The 11,291-nt window shown below is 49.9% G+C and overlaps 1 protein-coding gene and 1 non-coding gene across 2 annotated transcripts in view; one reads left to right on the top strand and one right to left on the bottom strand.

Annotated features, from left to right (window-relative positions):
• Positions 1-11,291, bottom strand: part of LOC144945414 (uncharacterized) — a 67,228-nt gene that overhangs the window by 52,087 nt on the left and 3,850 nt on the right. The gene's annotated exons all lie outside the window — the stretch shown is intronic.
• TRNAI-AAU (transfer RNA isoleucine (anticodon AAU)) lies at positions 2,312-2,385 on the top strand. The gene has a single exon. It is a non-coding gene; the product is annotated as a tRNA-Ile (tRNA).

The raw sequence follows: 11,291 nt of genomic DNA, 5'->3' as shown, positions 1-11,291 counted from the left end.
AATGATGCCAGCGGTGATGATGGCTATAACAATGATATGTCACCTATCCAAAATAAGCTAAATAATTGCACGCTAAATGCTACTACACAATGCATTTGTCAGTTTAAAATAACACGTGCATACATACACACCAACTCAGACATCACCGCCGCAATTCTCCACGGGATGTATCAACAAGAGGCGAAAATAGTCGCTTATACACATTGGGATAGACGCGGACTGGCTGTGTGGATGTGTTCATACGTGGTTCATGTGCGTGTGTTTGTTGACACGTGTGTGCATCTGTCTGGCGTTGGTGGCGAGTGGTGGCACAGTGGTTAGCGCACTGCGCTACGAACCCGGCAACCCGAGTTCGATTTCTTCCTCGCGATCAATAACAGGGGGGGGGGGATATTCGAATCTGTCCCTGGACATACTCTAGGTCCACTCAGCCTTCACTAGTTCCCGGTGTGGTGCGTGAATTTTAGCTCAGGGAGATACAGATTCGACCGGGCGTGGTCTTTGGCCCACCCAACCCTTCGTGTGCCGTGTCGGCCTTCAAGGGTCCTTTGTAGCAGCACTTGCCCCAACAGCCTGTGTCGGCTATATGTGGGGTCTTTTATCTTTTTGGTGCTAAACGTTCACTAAAGCAACGTCTAAAAAATGATGATGATGATGATAAAAGTAGTTTTTGGTCGATAGTGAGGATTATTTTGAAGGTAGAATTTGATGATGATGATGATGCTGAGCATCGATGGACGGTGAACATATCATTGATGGGTGATTCATTATGTTTTAAAAATAAATGTTGTTTGTTGTTAACTGTGCACCGCTTCCAGAGCGCAGCAGCATCACAAGGGAATAATAATGATGCTACTTTATTTTGTACACTGCATAGTCGCGCCATCCGTGCAAGTTGCATCTCACAGCGAGGATTTGTGACGCGCGCCGTGCACTCTTCGCATGCAGGCGCAGGGGAAACCGCAGGCAGCCAGAATCGGTGCGACCAAAAATTTCCCAAGCTCTGCAGTCCTATATTTTGATCTTTGGTAAACTCCATTCATGAGTGTTTATATACAATGATGATGATGAAAACAACTCATTGACGGACGATTCCGAAGATGATGATTCTGCAATTAGAATTTAATGATGATGATGATGTTGAAAGCTACATTGGTGGATGATGATGATGATGATAATGATGGTGATGAAAGTAGAATTGCATGACGAGTTGATAACCCTGCCCAGGATATAAACTCATAACCTCACACTTGGCAGGCGTGCCGCTCTTAATCCCGTACAGGAAGTTTAATTGACTGCGACGATCAAGTTGGTAATTATCGTGCCGTCATCCAAAAAAGTTGCATCGCTGCCAAAAGTAAAGCCACTGCAAATCGCGGCTCCCTCCTACATTGGCGGCGGTGCAGTGGGGCTAGGGCGCTGCGCTCTGCACCCGGACAACGCAAGTTCGACCTCCTGGCCCCGGTTCGCATCAGTGGCGAGTGATCTGAAGCGCTACCTGGGGGTCGGCACTGCAGATGTTTCATTTCGTCTGGAGCAGTCCGGAAAACATTGATCCAGGAATGATCCTGGGGCGCCACAACCGTCTCGCCTTATTTTGTCCTAAAGCTGCTCATAGAGTTACGGGCATAGAGGGTGCGTTCATATTCTAGATTTGAAGCTTTCGTGACTGCAAGGATTCATACTCTTAGTTTTTTCGGTAAAGTCACGTAGGTAAAAAAATGAAATTAAAATGAATAAAAATAAAATTATAAAAATCACGACGTTTCGGAGGCAACACAAGTCTCCGTCATCAGGTGGGGACCGTCACAGCCGGATTTGCTGTATCAAGTGATACAACACAAGTCTCCGTCATCAGGTGGGACCGTCACAGCAAATCTGGTTGTGACGGTCCCACCTGATGACGGAGACTTGTGTTGCCTCCGAAACGTCGTGATTTTTATTATTTTATTTTTATTCATTTTTATTTCATTTTTTACCTACGTGACTTTACCGAAAAAAACTAAGAGTATGCGTTCATATTGTTTTATTGTGGATATGTGGGTACCTTGCACAGTGCTCTAGTGGTAGTGCCTTACGCCAACAATCCCTACTCCAAGCCGAACTCGAATGGGATACCAAATTCCGCCCCCCATCAACCCGCAGCTGACCCAGCGTGGTGAAGTATGTTCGAACAATGACCGACGAGGTCATTGGGGGGAGGCCTTCACCGAGCAGTGGACTGACACACACAGCCGCTGTACACGCGCTTTCCCGGCGCTCCTATTGACCCCGAGAATTAATAACAGAGACTGGGGGCCACTTGTCAGCCGGCCGGTTAGCTCAGCTGGTTAGAGCGTGGCGCTAATAACGCCAAGGTCACAGGTTCGATCCCCGTACGGGTCACGGGAGAGTTCTATTTATTTACATTATGCTACTTTACTTACACGGCGTGGTGGAGTTTGGTTAAGCACAAAGATAGAGATTTCCCCTATAGCCTTGAACAGGCTGTTGGGGCAAGTGCTGTTAGCGAGCACCTTTGAAAGGTACACGAAGGAGTGGTGTGATATTTACACAGTATCAGGTATTCATTTAAGGCCGCGTAGTTATATACAGTATAGTGTATAAAGACAATATAAATGTTTAACAATACTTCACCACTTTGGTTTAAGTTGTGGGTAGGGATATGCACTCTTTAATTCTTTCGGTAAAGTCACGTAGTTAGAAATAAAAGAAAACATATCACGACGTTAAGATCGCAACGCAAGACGACCGCTTGTGTGGCGATCGAAACGTCGTGATTTGTTTTATTTCATTTCCAACAACGTGACTTTACCGAAAGAACCAAAGAGCATGGATTCCTGTAGTCACAAAGGGACCTGGTCAGACATCACTTGCCACTGATGTTAGAGCCACGCCCGGGAATCTGGATTACGGAGAAGCTGGTGGGTGCAATGCATAACCAGTGTGCCACCCGCCCCCCTTGCACCCTTGCAAATGAAATAAATTCACGGGCAGAGAGAGAGAAAAATGCTCGCTCGCTCGCGCGCGCAAAAATGCCGGCGTTGTTTGAACAGCTGAGCGTAGGGACGACTGACTGACTTGCATGGGATGCAAAAAAAATGTATCCGTGTGAATCAGGTTCAATTCTATAGAACTTGCGGGATGAGGGAGGGTGGCAGAGTTGGTGGGGGGGGGGGGAAGTGAAAGGGGGTGTGGGTCGCACACGTGGGTGATGGAGTAGCAGAGCGAGAGGCAGAGAGAGAGAGAGAGCGAAGTAGCTGCTAATGGGTTAGGGGAAATAAAAGGGGGCGTTGGGAGGAGGTTATTGTGGAAAAACATTCCTGGAGCCGTGGAAAGTCCGGGGGACCTCTCCCACCGAAAATATTCACGGTTGGAATTCGCAGGGGGAAGGGGAGGGGGCTCCCATGGTGGTGGTGGGGGGGGGGGACGTCGACGATGAGCGTTGAAATTGGGATTCGCTCTCATCGCACACAAAGTGCCTTGCTGCCACAAGTGGACCACAATGCCTCCTCGCTGACCTCGTCGGGGAGCTTGAACCACCGCCGTCACGCCAACTCCTGCCGTTTGGCCGGCCATCGAACGAAGACGGTCAAACTTTCAGATGCGGCCGTCTGGAACGCTCTTCCTTCCGATGATAGGAAGCCACTTGGGAGCTGTGCACTTTAACATCGGCTATTTTTAAAACTAATTTCTTTACGAGACTGATTGTTAGTGTGCGTTCAGTTCGTTGTCCTTCCCTACGCACCTCCGATTAGCACGGTTGGCTACGTACGGCGCGAAAGAAGTTACACGTATGTACAGGTGATCGGAGTGCCGTGATTTGTGCTCGACTGTTGGCGGGTTGACAGGGCGTAGGGAAGAGTGCTGTTAGCGAGCACCTATTAAGGCCCGTGGTGGCAGTGTGGCCAACATCCACGCCCGCCCAACATTGCTATGATGAGTGTTGGTGTGTGTGTGGGGAGCGGTGGTGTAGCGGTTAGCGCTACGCTGCGCTACGAACCTGGCGACCCGGGTTCGATTCCCGCTCACGGCCAATACCTGTGACGATTATCTGTACCGGTCCTCGGCCTCCCCCTAGGTCGACTCAGCCTCAAATGAGTACCTGGTGCGATGTGTAAAACATTGCCACTAGGGAGACAAAGGCGGCCGGGCGTGCTGTTGGCCACCCACCCCCTCGTGTGCCATGCGGGCCTTCATAGGTGCTTGCTAACAGCACTTGCCCCAACAGTCTGTTGAGGCTATATGGAAAATCTTTGTCTGTGTGTTTTTTTTTATACCGCACAAGGTATTCGTTTAAGGCCTCCTAGTCGACCTCAGGTGACAGACCAACTGAGCTATGTAGTTATTCTTCAGAAGCGACCTGGCCACAAATGATCGCTCAACGAAGTGGCTGATCACGTGGCAATTTCTAGCAGCCAAATACTCTAAACACACCCTTCTAAATGTGGAGGAGGGAAAAAAAACCGGAGAACCTCGACAAAGAAATCCACACGACCACGGGGAGAACATGCAAACTCCAAACACACAGCACGCGTCAGGGTTGGGACTTCACCTATTGCCCTCCTGTATATGAGGCGAGGTAGTTAACGTCTCGCCACCGTGGCTAATCCACTCAATCTCTTGCGGACGCAGCACTGGCAAAGCATCGATCCGCTTCGACAATTCACCACTTTTCATCAGCATCGTATCACGCGTGGGGGTTGCAGCAACCGGCCCGAGTGTGAAACCGCAGAAATGCGGCCCGAATATCGCACGGCGCGCATTTCTAGCCCACGAGGTTCAGTCTCTAGCGCAAGAGACGAAGAGATGGGTCAATATGCAGAAGTAAGCGCCACGCGTTGCAACGGAGACACTTTTGAGAAATGTTTGGAATGGCATCGGCGCCAGACGACGAATGCAACCGAGCGAGCCGTGGCATCGCCTTGTCCAAGATGACTCGGTGAGAGATGGAACACTTTCTGCTGTCGGGGTGATTGCCGCGTGTTGGCTTGCTTGCTGCTGCGGCTTGCTGCTGCACGAGTGCAATGATTAGCAACGGACCGGACGCAGGTCCATATTCTTGGTTCTTTCGGTAAAGTCACGTAGAAGGGAAATAATAAAATAATAAAAATAAAACATAAGACAATTCTCACGACGTTCCGAAAGAACACAGAATCCCTGCAGTCACGAAAGCTTTAAATCGAAATTGGACGCAGGTCTTTCAATAATGACACCACGTGGCCTTCAAAGGGGAAAGTATTTTATAGGTGACGTTTTGGGGGGGGGGGGGCGGAGAGGTGAGGCTCTTTCGGAATGAGACGGAGCTATGTACGCGTGCGTCCGTGCGTACAGTGTGTGGTGTAGCAATGAGCGCGCTGCGCTCCTGTAATTGCCGAGGATGGAGGGGGGTAAGGGGAAGAGACGAAGCAAGGTGGTAGCCATGGAGAAAGTTCCGGTGGGTGGGTGAGTGTGTGTGGGTTTGGGTGGAGAAGACACGTGAGTGAGGGGGGTGCCAAGGCTCTGGACGTATGATGTGGTAGCAAGGTCAGGTACTTCATGGTGCGTGGTAGGATAAATAAAAAGGGTGGGGGGGGGCTGACACTCTTCGGTATGGATAAAAACAAGAGCGTCAGAGGGGGACGCATTCGAGCAGGAGAATGTGTTTGGTTGTGGTGCCCGGCGGCTTTAGGGGCCGTCCATAAATGACGTCACGCACCTAGAGGGGGGAGGTCAGACATTTGTGACGATGTGTGACGGGGGGGGGGGTTGAGAAATGTGACGTTACATCAAAATGCGCAACTTTAAATAAATATAGAATTGTTATAACAACACTATTGTTAAAACAACACTCCTACAACATCAGAGTGCAGCGCCACATTAAATACGCACTACAATGACTTTAATAGTATAAAGCGATTTGAAGCATGTTTTATTTTCAAAATGGAAAAATGGTTTGGGGGGGGCAGAGCTTTGTTACGTCATATTTTAGGGGGGGTCTGACTTTTTGTGACGCCGTGTGACGAAGGGGGGGGGGGGGGTCAAAAATCGTCCAAAATCGCGTGACGTCATTTATGGACGGCCCCTTAGAGCCAAAGTGGCTCGTCACGTGGCAGGGGCCAGTGGGGAGGCCAACCCAGGTGTTGTCACCTTAGTCCTAACAAGTTCAGCGGGGTAGGAGAGTGTGGGTTTGTGCATAGGGGATAGAGTGAAACCATGGGAGGGGGTGGTGAGGGGGTGGGGAGGCCCACCAGAGGCCTGTTGGCCAGAGAAACACGTGGCACGAGTTCTGCGGCGGTCTGACCACGGCTGCAGGGCAAGTGGCAGCACCCAGAGTCACAACGACAAGGTATGGTCGGGCTGTACGGCCCCACACCCCACCCCAATGGTTCTGTAGTGTGCAAAAGGGTGGTGATGAATGGTGGGACGGGGAGGAGAGGCTATTTTCTCGGGCAAGTTCAGAGGTATTTTTTTTATATAAAATATATTGTATGCCCGAGATGGGGGGGGGGGGTCGTGCAATGACCGAGAATGGATGGAGCGTAGGGAAAGAGACAAGATAGTTGCGTTGGGGGGTTATGGGAGCAGGCCCGGACGTGTGGGGTGGGGGGTGTAGAAAACCACGTGAGTGAGGAGGACAAGAATGGTGCCAAGGCTGTGTTTTCGTTGCGTTATTGATAAAAGAAAAACAAGTTAGTTGGTGTTGATACAGGCGGACGTGGCTGTAATTGATTGAAAAGTTAGACGACCGTGATATTCCCTGCAAGCAAGAGACGGGTTGTTACACTACGAACCCGGCGACCCGAGTTTGATTCCCGCTCACGGCCAGCACCAGCGACGGTTATCTGAACCGCGTCATGTGGCTCACCTAGGTCGACTCAGCCTTAAATGAGTACCTAGTGCGGTGCATAAACATCGATCACTAGAGAGGCAAAGGCGGCCGGGTGTGGTGTTCGGCCACCCACCCCCTCGTGTGATGTGCCGGCCTTCATAGGTGCTCGCTAATAGCACTTGCCCCAACAGTCTGATGGAAAGCTATATCGGAGCTATTTGTCTTTGTATCTGCATGAGTCTTGGGTCTCTGTGCGACTCTATGATCGAGTTTCTGTGATCCGTGGGTCTCTGCGTGCGAGTCGATGGTTCTCAATGAGAGCGACGTCTATGGGTCTCTGTCATTCTTGCGTATCTGTAAGTTAATCGTTCTTTGCGAGCCTGTGTGAGCACACATCATCAATTAAATAAATAAAAACACATTTAACAGGATGACTTTGTGTGTACAGTCATTGGTGATTGGGCTGAAATAATTAATTTGGTTTGATCACAGTCTGTGAGTCTGCAGTACTGTACTCCATGCGTGTGTGTGGGTCTCTGTGTAAGTCTGCGGGTCTCTGTGTGAACCTGTGGGTTTCTCGGTGAGTGTGTGGGTCTCTGTGTAAGACTGCAGGTCTCGGTGTGAACTTGTAGGTTTTTCGGTGAGTGTGTAGGTCTCTGTGTAAGACTGCGGGTCTCTGTGTAAGACTGCAGGTCTCGGTGTGAACTTGTAGGTTTTTCGGTGAGTGTGTAGGTCTCTGTGTAAGACTGCGGGTCTCTGTGTAAGACTGCAGGTCTCGGTGTGAACTTGTAGGTTTTTCGGTGAGTGTGTAGGTCTCTGTGTAAGACTGCGGGTCTCTGTGTAAGACTGCAGGTCTCGGTGTGAACTTGTAGGTTTTTCGGTGAGTGTGTAGGTCTCTGTGTAAGACTGCGGGTCTCTGTGTAAGACTGCAGGTCTCGGTGTGAACTTGTAGGTTTTTCGGTGAGTGTGTAGGTCTCTGTGTAAGACTGCGGGTCTCTGTGTAAGACTGCAGGTCTCGGTGTGAACTTGTAGGTTTTTCGGTGAGTGTGTAGGTCTCTGTGTAAGACTGCGGGTCTCTGTGTAAGACTGCAGGTCTCGGTGTGAACTTGTAGGTTTTTCGGTGAGTGTGTAGGTCTCTGTGTAAGACTGCGGGTCTCTGTGTAAGACTGCAGGTCTCGGTGTGAACTTGTAGGTTTTTCGGTGAGTGTGTAGGTCTCTGTGTAAGACTGCGGGTCTCTGTGTAAGACTGCGGGTTTCTGTGGAAGTCTGCGGGTCTCTGTGTAAACCTGTGGGTTTCTCGGTGAGTGTGTGGGTCTCTGTGTAAGACTGCAGGTCTCGGTGTGAACTTGTAGGTTTCTCGGTGAGTGTGTAGGTCTCTGTGTAAGACTGCGGGTCTCTGTGTAAACCTGTGGGTTTCTCGGTGAGTGTGTGGGTCTCTGTGTAAGACTGCAGGTCTCTGTGTGAACCTGTAGGTTTGTCGGTGAGTGTGTGGGTCTCTGTGTAAGACTGCGGGTCTCTGTGTAAGACTGCAGGTCTCGGTGTGAACTTGTAGGTTTCTCGGTGAGTGTGTAGGTCTCTGTGTAAGACTGCGGGTCTCTGTGTAAGACTGCAGGTCTCGGTGTGAACTTGTAGGTTTTTCGGTGAGTGTGTAGGTCTCTGTGTAAGACTGCGGGTCTCTGTGTAAGACTGCAGGTCTCGGTGTAAGACTGCGGGTTCCTGTCGAAGTCTGGAGTGCAACGCAAAGGAACGTAGACAAATCCCTTTAAAAAACATTGCAAATAAAACTCAACTCTGTGTATCTTACCAGGTAAAGCCCATTGAGCGTCTCACTTGTGGCCAAAACCACGCCCGACCGCCTTTCTCTCCCCATTTTTCTCACTCGACCACATACACGCCCATATATATATTATCTTTTGGAAGCCTGCGTACGCAACTTGGCAATTTTAACGTGAATAAAATTATATAAACTTTGGGTCGGAACGCAACGTTGCCTGGGCATGCTCAGACGCAAATTATCCAAAGCGACTTTCGGTAGTGGTAATTCCGCATTCCTATGGCCGAGACAACGTCGAGCCATGCGACACCTACCGTTGAGTTCCACCAAAGCGACATGCTGTACAATTATTGTCTCCCAAGGGATGGGGATGGTGAAGACGATGGGCTAAGCCAAACTGCTGATCCGGTATTGAACTCGCAAATATTGGCGATGTACGGGCAGACTGGGTGGCGCAGTGCTTAGGTCGCTCAACTCACAACAAATAAGGTTACGAGTTCAAGCCCGGGTGGGATCAATGCAGCTTATCAACAGCATCATGATCATCACCACGTTAAGGTGGATAAAGCGAGTACCACATTGTGAGAAGCGAAGAGTGGGTGGTTTATGGAGGGACTTGCCCACCCCCCCCTCCCCCCGAGTAAACGTGGAATTTCCACCACCGCCATCCCCACACACGCTCGAATGAGGTTGCACTGTTTTAAAACTCGGCGTCGGCGTCACACTGCGCGGGAGGCGAATTACTCGGTCCACCGATTATTGACCTCCTGTACGTGTGTGCAGACATTTAGCACGAGACTCGGAGCAACGGTGTGGAACTTTCGACTGCCCCTGACCTATGAGCGAACCCATCCAGCCTCCGCACCGTCAATATTATGGTGAAAATTGTAACATTTTACGGGGATTTAAGCAAAAAAAATACTTTATTTCTGACATTTGTGCCGCGTTCAAGTTGTCTCAGCCCTTCTGGAACATTGTCGCATTCTTACATCAGTCGCTCGGCCACGAACCGTCCACGGTGCGGTTCGACGAACGAAAACATTGACGACGCACTAACTCGGCTGTCCGTTTCACAAAAAAAAAAGTAACCACTGATCGATTAAAATACTCGAATTCCCACGCCGTCGATAATCGCATCGGGCGGTGTTTTGTGCGACTGCCGTCTTCGCGATTGATGACGCAAGCTTCGTGCAAATGTTTCATTGATTTCCTCGAGGCGCGTGGTGGAAAAGGCTCGTGACAACAGACGCGAGATTCTGCACCCCCAAGGGGGCGACACCCCGATATGCATCGGTACATGTCTCCCGCTGCACCTGGGGCGTTGGTTGCCTAATCGCACCGGTCATCCAACGCAGCAGCAGCAGCAGCGACTTTTGGCTGAGCCATCGAACAAAGACGGTCACTGGCATCGCAGCGCTCTCAGATGCGCTTCAGCGGCCGTCTGGAACGCTCTTTCATTCCGATATTGGGAAGGCACATGAAGCTGTGACGCACTTTGAAATGATCATCGAGATTGACCAACTAATTTCTTTCGAAATGCTTTTTTCGTGTTTAGTTTATTGTACTTCCTCCGCACCTCGGATTAGCACGCTTGGCTACATGCGGTGCTAAAGAAGTTCAACATACATACATCATCATGATCAACAGCAGCAGCCATGATCTATACACTACGAGATGAGGGCATGTCTAAACCGTCGCCATCTTTCGATTTAAAGCTTTCGTGACTGCAGGGATTCATCTTCTTGGTTCTTTCGGTAAAGTCACGTAGAAGGGAAATAATCAAATAATAAAAATAAAACATAATAAAATCATTCTCACGACGTTTCGGCCACAACGCAAGCAGCCGTCCTCAGGTGAAAACCAGGTCTGTCGGGGAGACAGCGTCTGAATGAAACACCACCACGCTTGGAGCGTATATTTAAGCTGGGTTGGAAGGGGAAGAGCGCCTTGACAAAATAATTTGCATATCAAGAGGAATTTAGCATATTTATGGGAAATGCAGATATGTGATTAGTACTACTTGTGAAATGCGTCTATGACGGGTTTGCGACGCAATAACTAATCTGGCTCCTGTGCGCACGAGCTGATGTCGCATTCCCTTCTGCTGCCACCCAAAGAATCCCCGGTCCTCTGGCAACACCTTCAAGCGTTACACTAAAAATTAATTGGGAAATTTCACACGTAAAAGTCCATCACCCACTAACACCTCCACAAACAAATAAATAAATAACCCCCCCCCCCCACCTACCCCACATGTCACCCGGATTAACATTTCTCACAAAAATATTCGCAAACTGTCAACTCGCAATAGATCGAGAGACATTTCGGAAGGGATCCTATGGCATTTATGAGACCCTATTGGAGTAGGTGTGTGGTGAAATGTCTCAATGAACGGTCCATTTGTTCTGGACCGAGGCGAAAGATCGCACCTCGTAAGCGGCTCATCGTGAGCACCACGTGGGACGTGAATCCTTCCGGTTAGAACGCAACGCGACTCGAGTGCTTACCACGGGCAATGACTCAAGTGAGCGCCGTGACTGACGAACTGACTCACAGTTGCACAAACAAAGGTTCCCAGACTGACATATCAGGATCGTGGTGGGTGGGTGGGTGGGAGAGAACGGGGGAGGGAGTGAATCACTGACCGCCCAGGGCTCTGTTACGCGATCCACGGGCGCGGTTGTGGCAGGTGAGCAGGTGAGAGAT

Source organism: Lampetra fluviatilis, chromosome 2 (assembly GCF_964198595.1).
Source record: "Lampetra fluviatilis chromosome 2, kcLamFluv1.1, whole genome shotgun sequence".
NCBI classification, from domain to species: Eukaryota; Metazoa; Chordata; class Hyperoartia; order Petromyzontiformes; family Petromyzontidae; genus Lampetra; species Lampetra fluviatilis.
This window is presented reverse-complemented; position numbering and strand designations above follow the sequence as displayed.